Below are 16,112 nucleotides of genomic sequence, written 5' to 3'. Positions count from 1 at the left end.
TAAAGCAATACTGACAGCTGCAAATGACAGGGCCGAGAAAGCTACAGCATGACAAAGCCATAAAGACACATCATTCAGCATTAATACAGAACGCTCAACCGACTCAGTGGCCTCCAAAGGTCAAAAGACTTCTGACAGCATTGAAGAGTATTCATTTTGTATCTAGAGCAGTAATAACTTCCTTATCTGCTATTTTGTAAAGTTGGTGAGCGTATTTATTTATCAAGTGACTCAGCGGTTTAGATATTTTTGTATAACCGATTGTATATATTCCCCCTCGCATAAGCTTGCAGGGGTTGTTGATTTTCTTTTCAGGAGATACTATGCTGTAAATGTTCAGAATTTTAATATACAAAGTTGATGGAATTTCCAAAGTTCTGTGTTGTCTGATGCGTTTTGGTGTGATTGCTGAATGCTACTGGATTCCTGCGTATTTCATGGAACAATAAGTTTTCTTTAACCTGTTTCGATATGTTTATTATCTTCTTCATAATCCAGTCATGTTTCTGTTTCACAAGTTTAATGGCAAAGAAAAAGAATAGTATCAAGATTTATTTATAGAATACCCTGAACTCAATCTAAGCTATTATATATGTTTTCCTCAGTTATAGTTATAAGAGTGTAATTCTTAATTGATGCACTTCCAAACTATACCTTTCACAGTGATTATTGTTCAGGAATTCAAACCTGCTCCTGGTCAATACATCTCTTTCTCACATCATCAACTTAGTGGAAATTTCTTAATTGCCTTCCACTGGTTAAACACACTCCATCATTACAATTTCAAGTTTGACTCATGAAATATTTAAATGGCCCTGTTGTTTCAATAATCACACTCAACAAATTCAAACAACCTGCAACTGCAGACTCCATTTCCCAATGGTCCTAAAATGTCTGGACATATCATCTTAAAGTACTGAAAGACATCATTCAACCAAAATTACAAACCAAACCCTCAACTTATAACTAGCCTAAAATCTTCACAAAACAGAGCTAAAACTTAAAGAGAGAGCCCTCTCTGATTATAGGCAGGCTAGGACCTATAATCCAAAGCTTGGTTAGTGGTTACCCCGGCCGTATTCCCTTGGGAGTCAAAGGGAACAACCTGGGTGTTAACATAAATGGCGACTCCACTGGGGACTGGATAAACTTTGCAACCTCCTATCTGATTCTTAATGCTGTAGATAAAGCCTGAGTGACAGCCAGATAGCCTTAGAAACTGCCTCTGCTTTGCATTTGCAGGAGTATATAAAAGCTGCCTCAGTCAATCTTTATTCAGTATTAATTTTCATATAGTCGTGCCATAACTGACCAGTCCTTGTCAAAAGATCACTACCTCCTTAGAAATTCTCACAAAGAAAGTTATAGAAGCTGGCTCCCAAGAAGAAAACTCGTTACACAAGATCAAACCCAGATCCTGATCCAGCACCTGAGTTTCAAAATCCAAACTTGATTGCAAGAATCCTCAAGAGACACAAATCAGAAAGCACTTTATCAGATTCAAGTTCGGAAGCAGGTCTCCAAACTGACATTCCAACCCCTGCTAAGGCTTCTTTACATCCTCATACAACTGGCCCACAATCTCCTAGTTCTTCATCCACTTCACAAGGTATCCTTTCAACCACTCCATCAACTACACACACCCCTTTCATCCCATTTCCTCCACTTGTCCCATTCATCCCTGCTTTCCCTATTGTCCCACCAAACATGGCCAATAGATATGCCCCACTACAGTTACCGGCCAATCCAGCTCCTATGCCTCAAGAGTACCAAAGCAAGATTTCATACTTTGATGGTGCTGGCTCATATCCAGCCCTTCAACATACTAAGAAAATGCAGGACTACTTTGAAAACTACGAAATAGATGATGATGGGGTTAGAATGAAAATTTTTGTGCAAAGCTTAACAGGGGATGTAAGAACATGGTTTAGGTCACTTGCAGCAAACTCAATAGCTGACCCTGAAGCCCTCTATCAAACATTTATCAACAGATGGGAGAAGAAAAAGGACCCACTCCATATATTATCTGAATACAATACTATCAAAAGAGGTCCCCAAGAAACTGTCCTGGACTACTGTGCCCGGTTTAACAATGTCTACAATGCTATTCCCCAAAATATTAGACCCCCACCGGATCTAGCCTTATATACCTTTCCTGATGGGTTTGATTCAGATATGGCATATCAATTAAGGGAAAGGGCTCCCCGAACTTTAGCTGAAATGCAAGATATAGCAGTAAGTGTAGAAGCTAACCTAATAGCCAAGAGAAATAGGACAAGAACTGAGAGAAAGACTACCTTTAAAGAAGAGCCTTCAGGCTGGGATCAAAAATTGGATGCAATAATCACTGGTATACAGAGATTAGGTGACAGAGTAGAATCAGTTGAGAGGAAGTCATCATGGGAAGCACCACAGAATAATCCTATTAGGAATCCCAATTTCAGAAGAAACCAAAATCCAAATGTTGGTAAAGCTAATTCTGAACCAGAGATTAGACCTCCGTTCCAAGAAAATTATACAGAAGCATCCACTTCTAATGAACAAATAGATGACACCCACATTAACCTAATGGGCCTGAATGATGATCAACAAGTTTTCCTGAGTCAAGAAGATCATAAGGATGATGATATTAAACAGTTCCAAACCAAGTCAGGTGAGTCATTCGACTTTAAAAAAGGCTATGACACAACTGTTTATGAAGTTCATAAACAATACAAGCTAAGGAGCAGAACCATAAATGTGACACAGCCTGAAAAAACAAAGGACACTCCTCTACCTAAGAAAACCATTGTCACAGAGCCAATTGACAAAACTGATTCGATTACAAAGGAAGTAACAGTTGAAGAAATAACTGAAATATCTTCCCCAAATCAACAAGTAATGGCTACATCACCCTTGCAGCCTAATCCAAGCATTACTTCGCAGAAGATGAGTAAAAAGGACAAGCCTCAAGATCAGAGTGAAAACCAAGAAGAAAATTTGAATAACAAAGAAAGGGTTGTCAACCACAACACCAAGGTCCAATCTGAAAAACCCTTTGACTTAGAAGCTGAAATTGGAAAATTGAAGATAGCCATTCCTCTTTCAGAGCTAGCCAAGCATGACATTTACAAACAACAAATCAAAAAGTCCCTTCAACTTACCCATAATAAAGATGATGTCAATGTGTTGGATGATACCCCGGAACTACTTTTCGGTCTAGAGGTCGATGGAAAGACAGCAGTTACAGGGATCTTACCTTTCTATGTCAGCTTGCATGTTCATGATAGAATACTACATAATGCAATGTTTGATTCAGGCGCCTCTCATAACCTTATGCCTAAATCAGTGATGGAGAGGCTCAACTTAGACATCACAAGACCCTATAAGGACCTATTTTCATTTGACTCCAGCCAAATAGTCGTGGGAGTTCCTCTGTAAATAGTCGTGGATAGGAAATTCGTCTGTGAATAGTCGCTGATAGGCACAAAATAGAGGGCTTGGGAGAAATGAAATAGTAGAAGAATGAGAAAGGGACATGAGTGTGGGAGAAATGACGCTTTATAAATTGTAACTAGAGAAGCATCGTTGGATCAACAGTTGTTAAGGGGCATTTACTCTGCAATGGGACAAAAGCAATGGGGGGAAGCTACAATAGAATTGGTGTAATAGTCGTCGACGTGGCTGCTTGAGATAGGAAGACAGAGACACGGGGCCGTTGGGAGGAAGTGACAGGAGGAGGGATACATGGTAGTATTGGAGTGGTGGTTGAGTAAGGACGTGGTTGGTGAATGTTGGCGGGAAGGCAGGTTACGACAGGATGGAGGAAACCGCTTTCGGAGGGGGATCTAAGCTCTTTGTGGTATTAGAAGGGGGGGGGGGGGGTTCGAAATTACGACAGGATGACACATAGCAGCAGGGGAAACCACTTTTCGGACCCCCCCTTGTTGTTAAAGAGAATCATAGTGGGGGGTTCCAAAAAGGCTTAAGAGTCGTCAGATGTAAAGGTGATTGTGATCGGGGGAGGTAAGGTGAGCAGAGTTTAACGCCGATGGTCCCACAACGTTTGATGTGTACATATTTTTACAATAAAGTCCAAACTTTGGACTAAGCAACATTTTACAAAAATCTTTTCATAACATGAATTTCATTTTTCCTAAACTAATGTAACTTAAACAATTAGGGTGCATTTGAGAGTGCAAACCCTATTTATTTTGCCATTTTTAAAGGACTAAGAATATCTATTCAAACCACTAAACTAATCTACCAACTACATTAATCCAGATTAAAATGTTGGGTTAATTTATTTATGTATTCTACCTATGTAATCTCAGCGAAGATTACATTGTTTGGCTATGTTATTCATTCTAATCTAATTAACATAAATTGAAATTTGTTTGAACATGATTAAATTATATGTTTCAAACAAAAAGAAGTATTGTGGCATTTTAAACGAGCTACACACAATTTCATGAATTTATTCACTACAAAAGTATTGGACTATCAGTGGCACTTCAACTAGCATCACTTTCCCATTATTCTTTTTTTGTGGGGCTCTTTTCTCATTCCTTTTTATTTTTCTATTTTTTTCTATTTATGCCCTCTTTTCATTTTTTATTTTCATTTTTATATCTTTTTGGAAATCATTTGCAGTATGCAATATTATTTACAATCTGAAATACTGAAAGAAATCATTCAATCATCATTTTCAACAGATAAGTTTATGAGAAGGGTTTATTATGCTGAATTAGGTGTGACAACATTAGAGACAGAGGAATGGATCCGCGGTGTGGAGCACTCGGGGTTACTCAATCTACTATGGCTACCTCGTTACCACCACACCCCCATTAAAACAATCTGTGTGCGCCAACTTATCACATTGGTGCATGATGGGTGTCTATGGCTAGGAGGGCCTATACCCATCACTAATATGCTTATTCACAAAATCATACACCTTCCTTATAAGGGCGCGAACTCGGCCAAGGAGTTTGGCGGAAAGACAGGGGAAAGGGACCTTGTAGAAAGAATGAAGAAATAGTACGACTTCGTGAAGAAGTCGCGAGGGTATTCAATTCTGTCTATAACAGACCTCGCAGTTCAAGTAGCCACCCAAATCTTAGCAGGGAAGGTGAAGAGGAAATGCCGCACAGATGAAGTACTAGCGCTAGTAGTTTCCTTGGCTACACAGTGCGCGAAAGGCGTGCAATTCAATTGGGCAAGATACCTCTGCCAGGAGCTCCTGGCAAATTGTCGCGAAGCCCAGGACGAGCCTAAGCCATTTCATTATGCTTGGTTATTGCTGTCCATTGTGTTAGTTTCCTAGGAATTGTCGGAGGATAGCTAATTTCTTGCGCTCGAGGAAGGATTTCCTGAGGCAGCAATATTCACTTCCTTATGGGCTACAAAGGATCCCGCGCAAATTACAGAAACAAAGATATTTTGGGTCCTTATGGAATCGAGTCTCCGCATGGCCATTAACCAGCATCTGAGGTTGTCCCCAACATTGTTCACGTAGGTGTCAACCTATGCAACATTCAAGGCTGACTTCCACAGAGTGTACATTCAAGTGCGGAAGGATATAGAGCAGAAATGGAACGACTTGCCATATTTGGTCACAAAAACAGACGCGCTGGAGGTTGTTGCGAAGTGACCTGTAGAGTGGCACGCCCCGTCAGACTTAGTTGCGGGACCGAGCATGGGTGCGTAGAGTTTTGCCGCACAGAAAAGGAAGGAGGCAGCTAAGCAAGTTGCGTGTAACTTGGTTGTGCAGAAAAATAAGGAAGCAACAGAAAAGGCTCAAGTGGAGCAAGAGCATGTTGCCAAGGAGCAGGTAGAACAAGAACGACATGAAACACTAAAAGGTGACAAGTCACCTTCGCCGAAAATAGAGGAGGAAGAAATTTCAGGGAAAGGTGGTGGAGGCGATGAGGGGAAAAGCACCCCATTCATTCTGAAGAAACGTGGCAAGGGGCAATAGGAAGTCCCAAGGAAAAATAAGAAATTAGATAAGTCACAGGTGGATCCCATGATCTTAACAGAAGGTGATCTCGATGAGATCAGGGATAAAATCAGGGATACCACAATCGAGGTACTGCAATAGTTTGAGTAGCAGTACATGCAGACATTGGGGAATTAGTAAGGACCCTAGACCTCAGGACCATATCATTGCCAGATGGGTCCCTTCGTGTGGTGTCAGTTAACGATTGCATTATCCTGAGCATAATTAAGAACATCAAGCTGAATGTAGCGGTGCTCTCCAACAAAACCCTCCACGCGTTGCATGCAAGGGTGGCAGATGAGTTAAGAACAGGGAAGCAATGTGCCTTCAACATTATCAGCGAGCATAAGATGGATAATGAGAAAATATTAGCTGAAAAGACACAGGCTCTGAAGGAAAAGGAGACACTACAGCTGCATAGTTCACGACTGGAGTCAGCAGTAGCAGAGGCATGCAAAACAGTGCTTGAGCTTCACATCCTAGAATATGAAGATCACTGAGCTATAGTTAAAGTTGTAGCCCATGACTCTGCTTGAGGTCCGAGAGCAGCGCAGAGCCACAATAAAGGAAGGTATGGCCACCCTGGATGCCACAACCACTGATTGTACGACATTGTTCGAGAAAGCAATGGAGTTAGTCACCAATCTGCAGGAGGATCTAACCTGCAGACATTGAACACTGAGGTCAGGTAGATGCAATGATAGTAAGATGAAGTCAAGGCGACCGCGCGCTCCATAGCACCAATGCAGCGCCTTGCTAAACTGCAGGAAGGAAAGCAAATCCTAGCACAGGTGGAGGAAGCGTAGAAAAATGAGGCCTTGCTGAAGGCCAAGTTGTAGCCATGGTTAGAAGAAGCTTACCAAGTCATGACTACCATCCAGGATAAGCTTAAAAGGTTGCAGCAGACACAACAGACGATGAGGCTGGTAGTCGAAGGACCAGCTACAGAAAAACTAGTTGAGGAAGTCAAGAAGGCAACAATGCAGAGCACTGCCGAAGTTGCAGTGGTCCAGGTGGAGCTGGAGGATCTTCACAATAAGATCGCAGTGCTAGCTGAGTGACTCAAGGGTGAGTCACGATCTTTGTGTTGGGGGCCTGTTGGGATGGGGTCCCCTGGGTCAATTTTTGGGTTAATATAACCCAAGTTTTGATACAATTTTGTAATTAATGTAAAGTCTCCGCGATTTATGGATGCAAAGCGCATAGAGGATTAGGAGTCAAAGGGGTTTAGCCCCTTGTTTTATGTAAAGTATGAGTCGGTTTTGAGATCCACCCATGGTTCGTGGACCATGGCATTGTATGATAAAGGCTATAAATAGGTATGTCTTAGAGAGTCTAAGGCAAAATTGATAAGAAATGGGTCAATAGAAGAAAAGTGATAGCAAAGAGAAGTGGGTCAGATAGGAGAAGAAAGGCTCTGCAGCTGAGTGCACAGAGGCCTAGGTAGAGTCTGCAGCTGAGTGCGTGGACCCTTGTAGCTGAGTGCGCAGGGTAGTTTTGAGTCTGTAATCCTGAATTGAAGATCAATAAATACAGTTATCGCAGAATTCTTGTGTATATCTGTTTTATCTATTTTTTGTTAATAATATATGTTGTCTATGAATAATGCTTTTTATGGATTATTGATTGAATGCTGTGCAATTATGTCGAATAACTAGTAATGATGTACGCAAAGCATGTTTATGTATTTTCGTGAAGGCTCTGATGAATTCTCTGATGTTTACTAATAACTTAAGTAAATCTGCATGAGTCCTAATTTAAGACTGCTTTCTGATGCACGTAAGTGGATAGATTGAATATTGAAGGTCCGCAAAGACTAATTGTAGACCTTCACTAAGGTCTAAAGGCCACTTTTTACAAAGTTGCAACAGTGTGCCCTAGGAGTGTATCAATCTCTGTGAAGGCATATCTGAGGCGCTGCAACAGCCCAGGTGAAAATTCCATGTAAAAATATATAAATACGATGGATAATGGGATACATATTCCAAGCTGAATGGTGGGTGAAAACATCTTAGTGGATGTTCATTTGGTTGTTTATGCCTAAGGAAATTTGCAAAGGCAATGGCTAATGCTCTAAAAAGGCATGAGGCATTATTTGGCATTTTATTTATGAAAATAATGGAAATTAGGAGAAAAGGAAGGTGAAAGGTCACAGGTTGCATGTGAGGAGGAAATTGAAGGGAAATAATGGAAAATGAAGAAAATAGAGGCCTCATTAATAAAAAGGCTTCTGAGGATCAGTGCACAAGGCTTGATCAGTTTAGTTTTGGAGCTCTCTCATTATTCTCTCTCTCTCTCATACTCTTGGTTACTTAGAGTTTTCTTGGAGCACTCTTGGAGGGTGTGGTATACTTGGATTCTTGGAGCAATAAGGAAAAGGAAGAGTATGAAATTACAAGAAGGCATCGACATCAGCAACTACATCAGATTTGTTCGCAGGTACTGAGTTGCATGTATGATTTCTTCACTAGTTTTGGCATGCATGACACATGCATGTGGTTTCTTGGTTATAATCTGTTATTGGCATGGAGGATGGTCGGGATTGATAGTGGGTTGCCTAGCCTTGCCATTTCCTAGATAGTCATGGTGATTGTGGGCTTACTTTCATTGCTTTGTTTTGGTTGGTTCTCATGTTTCCATAGCTTGGGTTGAGTTACTAGTCTTGGAAGCCTTGGTTGGACAAATGCTCTGGAAGCCCTTGGTGGGTCGAGTTACTAGTCCTGGGAGCCTTGGTTGGACAAAGCCCTATATAAGATGTGGGTTGAGTTACTAGTTCTGGAAGCCTTGGTTGGACAAACACTCTGGAAGCCCTGAAAGGCTTGGATGGAGACCAATCTGATGATGGTTTTGTTGATGTCCGACCGTGAGGTGGAATCACTATTTGATTGGTTGAGGTGGATGGCCTCTGGAAGCCCTGGATGACTTTTGGTTGATGTGTTCTATGAGATCCCACATTCACGCTTGGAATATGGCATGGGGGTAAATGGTTGAAGAGAGATTTGGCTCAGCCATTCTATGGTCGGGTGGAACGTCGTATTCCCATCTCCAGTTGGTTCATTGCATTCATTAATGAGAAATCCATTCCCTTGATTTTCACGTGTAAAGGTACTGATGTATTTATGGATTTTATGGCTAATATGTTTATTGTATTTCTGTTCCTATTATGTTGGTTATATGCACATTTCATAACAACAACTATGTATGGCTCTAAGCATGCTTTTACTTGTATATGAATTAATAATGTGTTTATGAGTTAGTGGAGGATAATGCAGCAAATGGCATGAAGGAAAAATGGTTCATAGCAATTCTCAGATAAGTATGAGATCCCTACACATAATTATGTTATTTAGACCTGTAGGTTACATGTTGATGATATGTTTGACGAAATGCCTGTCATGGATAGTATGGATTTGGTGATGATCTTGTTCATATTATTTCTTTTGCATCATTGTTTCCTTGCATCCTTACTAATTCTAAGTGATCATTCCATTTTGGGTAGTGTCCTGGGCTCTGGGCCGAAAAAGGTGGCTCAAATCCCAGAATGCTAGCATTAGTGCTGAGACTAACTCGTCTAGGCAGTGTCTGGGGAGCGTTATAAATCACCTTGCCAGTGTCTAGGGAGCGTTAGTCTTGAAACTAACTCACCTGGGCAGTGTCTTTGGAGCATAACCCTGCCCTAAGTTTTCTCAAACAGTAGTAGGACCCAGGGACAAGCAGTCTGAGTGGCTGACTTATCTTCTGAAGGTTATGTGGATGATGTTGGATGAATATCTGTGATGTTCCGTAGATTCAATTTCCTTAAAGTCACTAAGTAGGTTGAATCTTATCATGGTGGCCTCTCGTCACATGCTTACCTTGGCTGGCCGGTTTCTTGGGTAGATGTGGGAGGAGGGTGTTACAAGTGCTAAAAGACATCACACTAGTCTCTAGATGTAGAAACTTGGTTCTAACATCCCCCCATACTTCTTTGGGTGAGACTGCAACCTGTGCTATGCGGGTTGTTGCCGAAAGGGCCAGTAGTGTAGGGATTTGTTTGTTGGCTCAACTAACTCTGAACCTCAGTCAGGACCCCCTAAGCCAACAAAAGGAGAATTTCACTTTTCTTTATTTAAATTTTTAATATTTTCATAGAATGACTCGAGATGCTTGAGAGTGGTTCCCAACTCATTAGACTTTATATGGAGAAAATATAATTTCATATCTAATTCAAAATTCAATAGAGTCAACAATTTTCAGGAATTCAGGATCAATGAGATTGTGGCATTTCATTAGATTATATCATGTATTAGGGTATGTGTTTGGCATTTAATAAATATCACCAAGCCCTATATGTGCTCATGTACCCTAGTTTTGGTGGTGTTAATTGTTGAACTCCTTTGCCATGGCCTTAGCAAAAAATTACCTTTCAATCAAGTCAAAATCATTGATCAAACATGTTAAGTTTTTTCCTTCATATTTGAAGGCTTGGATTAGATAGTTCGATAAAAAATAGGCAATGTTGACTAATATCCCTAGACAATCAAGGTAGGGGAAAAGGCGAGACAAGAGGAGAAGAATCTAGTTTCTAAATGGTTGATGCTCAAATAGTTAATCATTGATCTACAACGGATGTCATATCTATCTTGATTTATGTACAAATATGCATGTTTTCATATTTTCTACAACTAATTAGGTATTTTGGATGTTTTATTTTGAATATAAATGCATATATATATATATATATATATATATATATATATAGACACTTTGCTTCCTATAATTTCGCGAAATGACGCTTTTGCGTATGCACTTCCAAAAGATGTCCTTGCTTCGTGAAACATTGCTATGTAACCTCTACCTTATGTATTCTAGTGCGAAGATGAAATGAGTTAGAAAGGGTAGTAGCTGATATGGTCTCCCTTCAAATCCATACATTCTTATGGCTATGTATTTCTCAAAGAGATACCAATCACCCACCGTGGTATTAGGAGTAAAGAACAATGTTTCCCTAAGGAACTTGGGGACTCTAGGCAATGGTTCACCATGTAACAAAGTGTACACAATGGGCATAAAGGATGACTCATAAATAAATAAACCTTTGTTATTCTCAGGTCTTCTTACTATGGGAAGCCACTTAAAGACATGTTATAGGACATTTTTCTCATTATCTGTTGAAAATGAAACAAGAAAATCCTAATTTAATTTTGTCCTTGAATTAAATTAGGAATAAAATTCTAATTCCACTGTCAGGCCAGGAGGTAACTCCTCAAATTGAATTGTATTTTTGAATTGAGACTGATCATATATATATACATGGAGTGAGAGACTCTTGGGCTTCATCTCCCAGTGTTTCTTCATATTCCAACTCTAATTATTTTCTATTTACTTTATTTTACACATATTCACCTAATCCCAAGGATTAGGTATCAACATTCTCGCCTTTCATCTAAAGGGATGTTGGTGAGTCCAAGCATCGTTCTTAATCTTTTGAACTTTTCTCTTCCAAGCACTTTGGTGAAGATGTATGCAATTTTCTCATTTGTGGAACAACGCCATAGATGGATCGTCTTGGCTTCAACATGATGTCGAATCAGATGGTATTTTGTATTGATGTTCTTCATTTGATCATGGAACTTTGGGTTCTTGACCAACTGTATTGTAGAAGTGTTATCAATCATGAGTGGAGTTGAATGCACTTGTTTCACCTGCAAATCTTCTAGAATTTTCCTTAGCCACACAATTTCCTTTTGTTTCTTCGGTTACTGCCACATATTCTACCTCTGTTGTGGAATCTGCTGGAACTCATTGTTTGCGTGACCTCTCGAAGGCAGCTCCTGATCCACGACTCATATCATAACCTGAAGTAGATACCCCCATTTCTTTATCTCCATCAAAGTCTAAATCAGAGTATCCAATCAAGCTGAAGTCGCCCACTTGTGTATACTTAAGTCCAAAGTCTTGAGTTTCCTTCAAGTACTTTAGAACTCTTTTTGCAGTAGACCAATGTCCCTTAGAAGGCTTTTGCATAAACCTGGAGAGGCTTCCAACAACAAATGAAATGTCTGGTCTAGTAGTAGATAGGTAGTTGAGACTTCCTACAAGTTGTGTATACTTTGTTGCATCCTCAAATTCTTTTCTTTCAGTGGATGTGAGCTTTAAGTTCTATTCCATTGGAGTAGTCAAAGGATTTCACTCAACCATTCCAAGCTTGTTTAACAAATCTCCAATGTACTTTTTCTGAGAGAGGAATATAAACTTCAGATGCTAAGTTACTTCAATACCATGATAGTAGTAAACATACCCCAAGTTTATCATTTCAAAACCTTTCCTAAATTCCTTATTTATGGATGTAATATAGCTCTCATTGTTCCATGTCATCAAAAGATCATCTATATACACCACAAGATATACAATTGTTTTTCCAAATTTCTTGACAAACAAAGTTGCATCATCAATATCATAATGTTTGAAGTTGAGTTTTAAAAGATGATGGGAACCATTATTGCAGCAAGAATGCTGCAACTCTTGGGGCTACCAACTTTACTTCATCAACCCGGGGTTCGTACAAACTTGGAGGTGACAGTGTTGTATACACAGTAGATGCAATGGTATACTCTTGTCACTTTTCAACTGGGGCGATAAACCAATAGGGTTTTTCAAATCAGACTTCTATTGACTAGAAGGAGACTAACTACCAATATGGAAAAGGGAAAATTATCTTTAATGCAAAAGGGGAATGCTGCGTACTCTAGGAAATGAAAGTGTTGAATTGGAAGGTGCTATAAAGTGACATGAAATCATCTAGCTAAGCATCTACACATTTTACTTACAAAAGAGACCTACTTTAACCTTGTTTATAACATTTAGTGACATGGACTAATTGAGCATGGAATTTTATCTATGACTGCTACATGCATGTGCTAACTTAGAAATTGCAGAAAAAACCTTCTTTGGATTTTTAGTTTTATGAATGCGAATGCTAATTTCCAACTTGTTCTTTGGCAGGGGAGACATGTATGGAGGAAAAGTTTTGGACTAGCTTAAAGGGTATGGACACCAAGTGGAGGCCTAACCTAAGCTCAGATGACCATTTCTGCTTAATTCGGGCTTAAAACAGGCTGCTACAGGGTTTCTGGTAGTACTACAAGATGTCCTAGTTCTACTACAGGATGCCCTGTTTTACTATAGGAAACAGGTCGAAAGCTTATAAGGAGGTAAGAAAGGTAGAATGAAGTGTGGGAAAGGTGTCTGATGGGGAAATAAGGCATGGAGGAGGTGCACACTATCCAAGGCTTAGTCAAATGCTTCAAGATGGTTGGATTTTCTCAAGGAAAATGCCCACTTTGCTTACAAAACAAGGATTCAGATTAGGGTTTGGTGGACTTTGGCAGCGTAGGTGGAGAAGACTTGGATGAGGTGAATGAGATGAGGTCTCCCTGTAGATCAGAAGCTCCTGCAATAACATACACTCTTTTCTTCATTTATGCACAATTTCATTTATACATGGAAAAGATGAGTTGAATGGAGGAAAAACAAAGTTATTAATAGCTAATGGCTAAGTTTATGAATGGAAGTGCTTCTAAACCATAAAAAACTCAAGAGATAAAAATGAAAAGTGAAAATACTTCTAAGAAATTTAGAGACAGAGATCTTATTCAACAAGAGGTTATGCAGTAATCAAACAATAAATTTTTTTTTTTTTGCTATGTGAATGGAACCCTCCAATCATGATCCCATAAGGGAGATGAGGTGAAGGCCACTATCACAAGATTTTCATAATTGTTTACTATCACTATGATACAACTGATCTATCTATCCACAAATGGAAGCAAACTAAGTAATCATTAGATACTTGCATATTAACAAAACCAAAATAACTTTAGCAGCTAACTATGAATGTAATCTAAGCATACATGTATAGAAAGAGGAACATCTGCTGCTAGGGTTGGGCCCAAACCTAAGAGCTTCAATGCTCTGAGTCAACTTAGTGCTGGACCAAGGGAATGCTTCTCATTTTCATTAAAATATCAAAAATACATAAAAGTTATTAGTCACAATGTCTTAGCTCGAAAATGCCTCTTATCTACAACAAAAAAAAGTTGAATCCTAATGAGGCTCTAGGCCTTCTTATTTATAGAACTGAAGCTACCAACATCTTCCTTAAATTTAGGGAGGCTTGGTTCCCAACTTGAGATCAACTTGTCTTCAACTATCATTGGCTTGGCTGCCAATGACCTTAGTGGCTTGACTACTTGTAACTCCGAGCTGATGAGATCTAGTGGAGGAATCTTTGAGTGAGTGAGGAGTTAAGGAGGGAGATCCAATCTCCTAAAATCCCTCTTTCTTGTCTACTTCAAGTTCCTACACTTTAATTAGCCAAAATTGCTCCAAATCCTGCAATTAATGCACATTAGGCCACAAGACATAACATCTCATATTTACCCTTCTCACTAAGAAAAATATAACAAAACATGTAAAGAAATGTGAGAAAAGTTGATTTTAATAAGCTGGAGAGTGGCATTAAGGTCCATATAATTTACCCATTGATGAGCCTCATCATCACCCCCTACTGAAAGTCTTGCTTATCCGTTGAGAAACTTAATCTATGTCCATGTCTTTCATTTCTCTGCTGGCCTCTCTGACACTCCAAGCTTCTATTGATGTATCCTCCTATTGTGGATAAAATAGTGCATGCTTCTCTATTTCCTCCCACTGCTTTGTTTCTTCTTCCTCCTTTCTTCCTTCTAACATACCCAAGAGCAATGGTGGACTGAGTTTCTAGCCAATCCAGTTGATTTTGAGTCTTTGAAGTGACTTCTTATACAGTGGGGTCCTCTCTAGTGCATCCATCATTCTTTCAGGGGAATGATATTCCCTAATCTTTAGGATGTATGGTAAGGTACCCCCATCTCCTTTGAAATGATTGCTAGATTTCATCCCCTAGAAATATCAAAGTGTTCTCAAAATGATTCATTGCTTGTTCTTGTGTAGCTAGGTATCTTGGTGCAAGCTAGGGATAACTGGTGATGAGGTTGTGGGTGCTAATGACAACCATGGAAGTTATCTATTCTTCTCTTATGTAAAGGGGATATTTTTATTCTCTTTCCAACATTCTCTTTACTTCCTTAGCCCTAGCCTCCTCATGACTCATCCATGATGCAAAGGCCATCAATTGTAAGTCCTCCAACTTTGGATTGGGGTCCCACACATTCAAGTTTGTGAGGGCCAAGTTATGTAAGTATAATTCGGATATCTTGGTCCTGTCCTCTAGGGTGCTTTGGTCACATAGCTCAATGAACTACCTATAGTATTGGAAAGGAATAGTCCCTCATTGTGCTAGGGTCTTTATCTGAAATTGTAGCCATTGTTCTTTTAGGTAATGTTGTAGCGGCTACAACACCCTCCAAAATTTTGGCCCGCATCCAATTTCAGAGCCTCCTTTGAGAGTTTTACTTGATGTTTTCATGCACTTAGGTTCACCCTGTGCACTCATGTGAGTCTTTGCACCCACCTTGCTTGATCGTTCAACATACAACTTTTGTATGTTGTTATCAATGTCTTGCTTACGACCATGTTCCGGTCATGCACAAGGTCTTTACTTCGTGTGTACGTGTCGTGCTCGCTAGGTAAACATCCGTCACATTCACACAGATTCGTATGCACTGTCGCGCAAGCGTCATCACGGTCGTCCAACAATCAATCAAAAGCATTGTTGTCACTCGCACCATCGGTTGGTCATGTTGAGCATGTGTGTCTTGATGTTTTGAGGTGTCTTGTCGTCAAGTCATGTGAGTGTGTGTTTGCAAGGTCACGTATGCACCATTTCACTCGCTCACACACTTAGTCATTTTTGTTGAAATTCTGACGACCAAATCACCCTCTCACAGTTGGACCATCACCCCATCATCGACTCGATCGACTGTCACCAGAATAATGTAGAAGCACCCAACAAGCCATTTCAAGTTGCATTGCCCACAAGCTCATCAATCAACCCTCCTACTGGTCAACTAGAGAGTTTGACGGGGCGGTCAGCCCGTGATTGAATCCCCTCAAAAATTGCACAGAGGCTACAGACCATGCGCACTCCACTGACTAAGAAAATTGCACAGATAGGCTAGACAGACACCAAGTGCTCGTCCTTGTCTCCCTTAAAAAA

This window comes from Pinus tabuliformis, chromosome 2_1 (assembly GCF_031772625.1).
Source record: "Pinus tabuliformis cultivar Carrire ecotype Pingquan chromosome 2_1, CPIR1, whole genome shotgun sequence".
NCBI lineage: Eukaryota > Viridiplantae > Streptophyta > Pinopsida > Pinales > Pinaceae > Pinus > Pinus tabuliformis.
Note: the sequence above shows the minus strand (reverse complement) of the source record.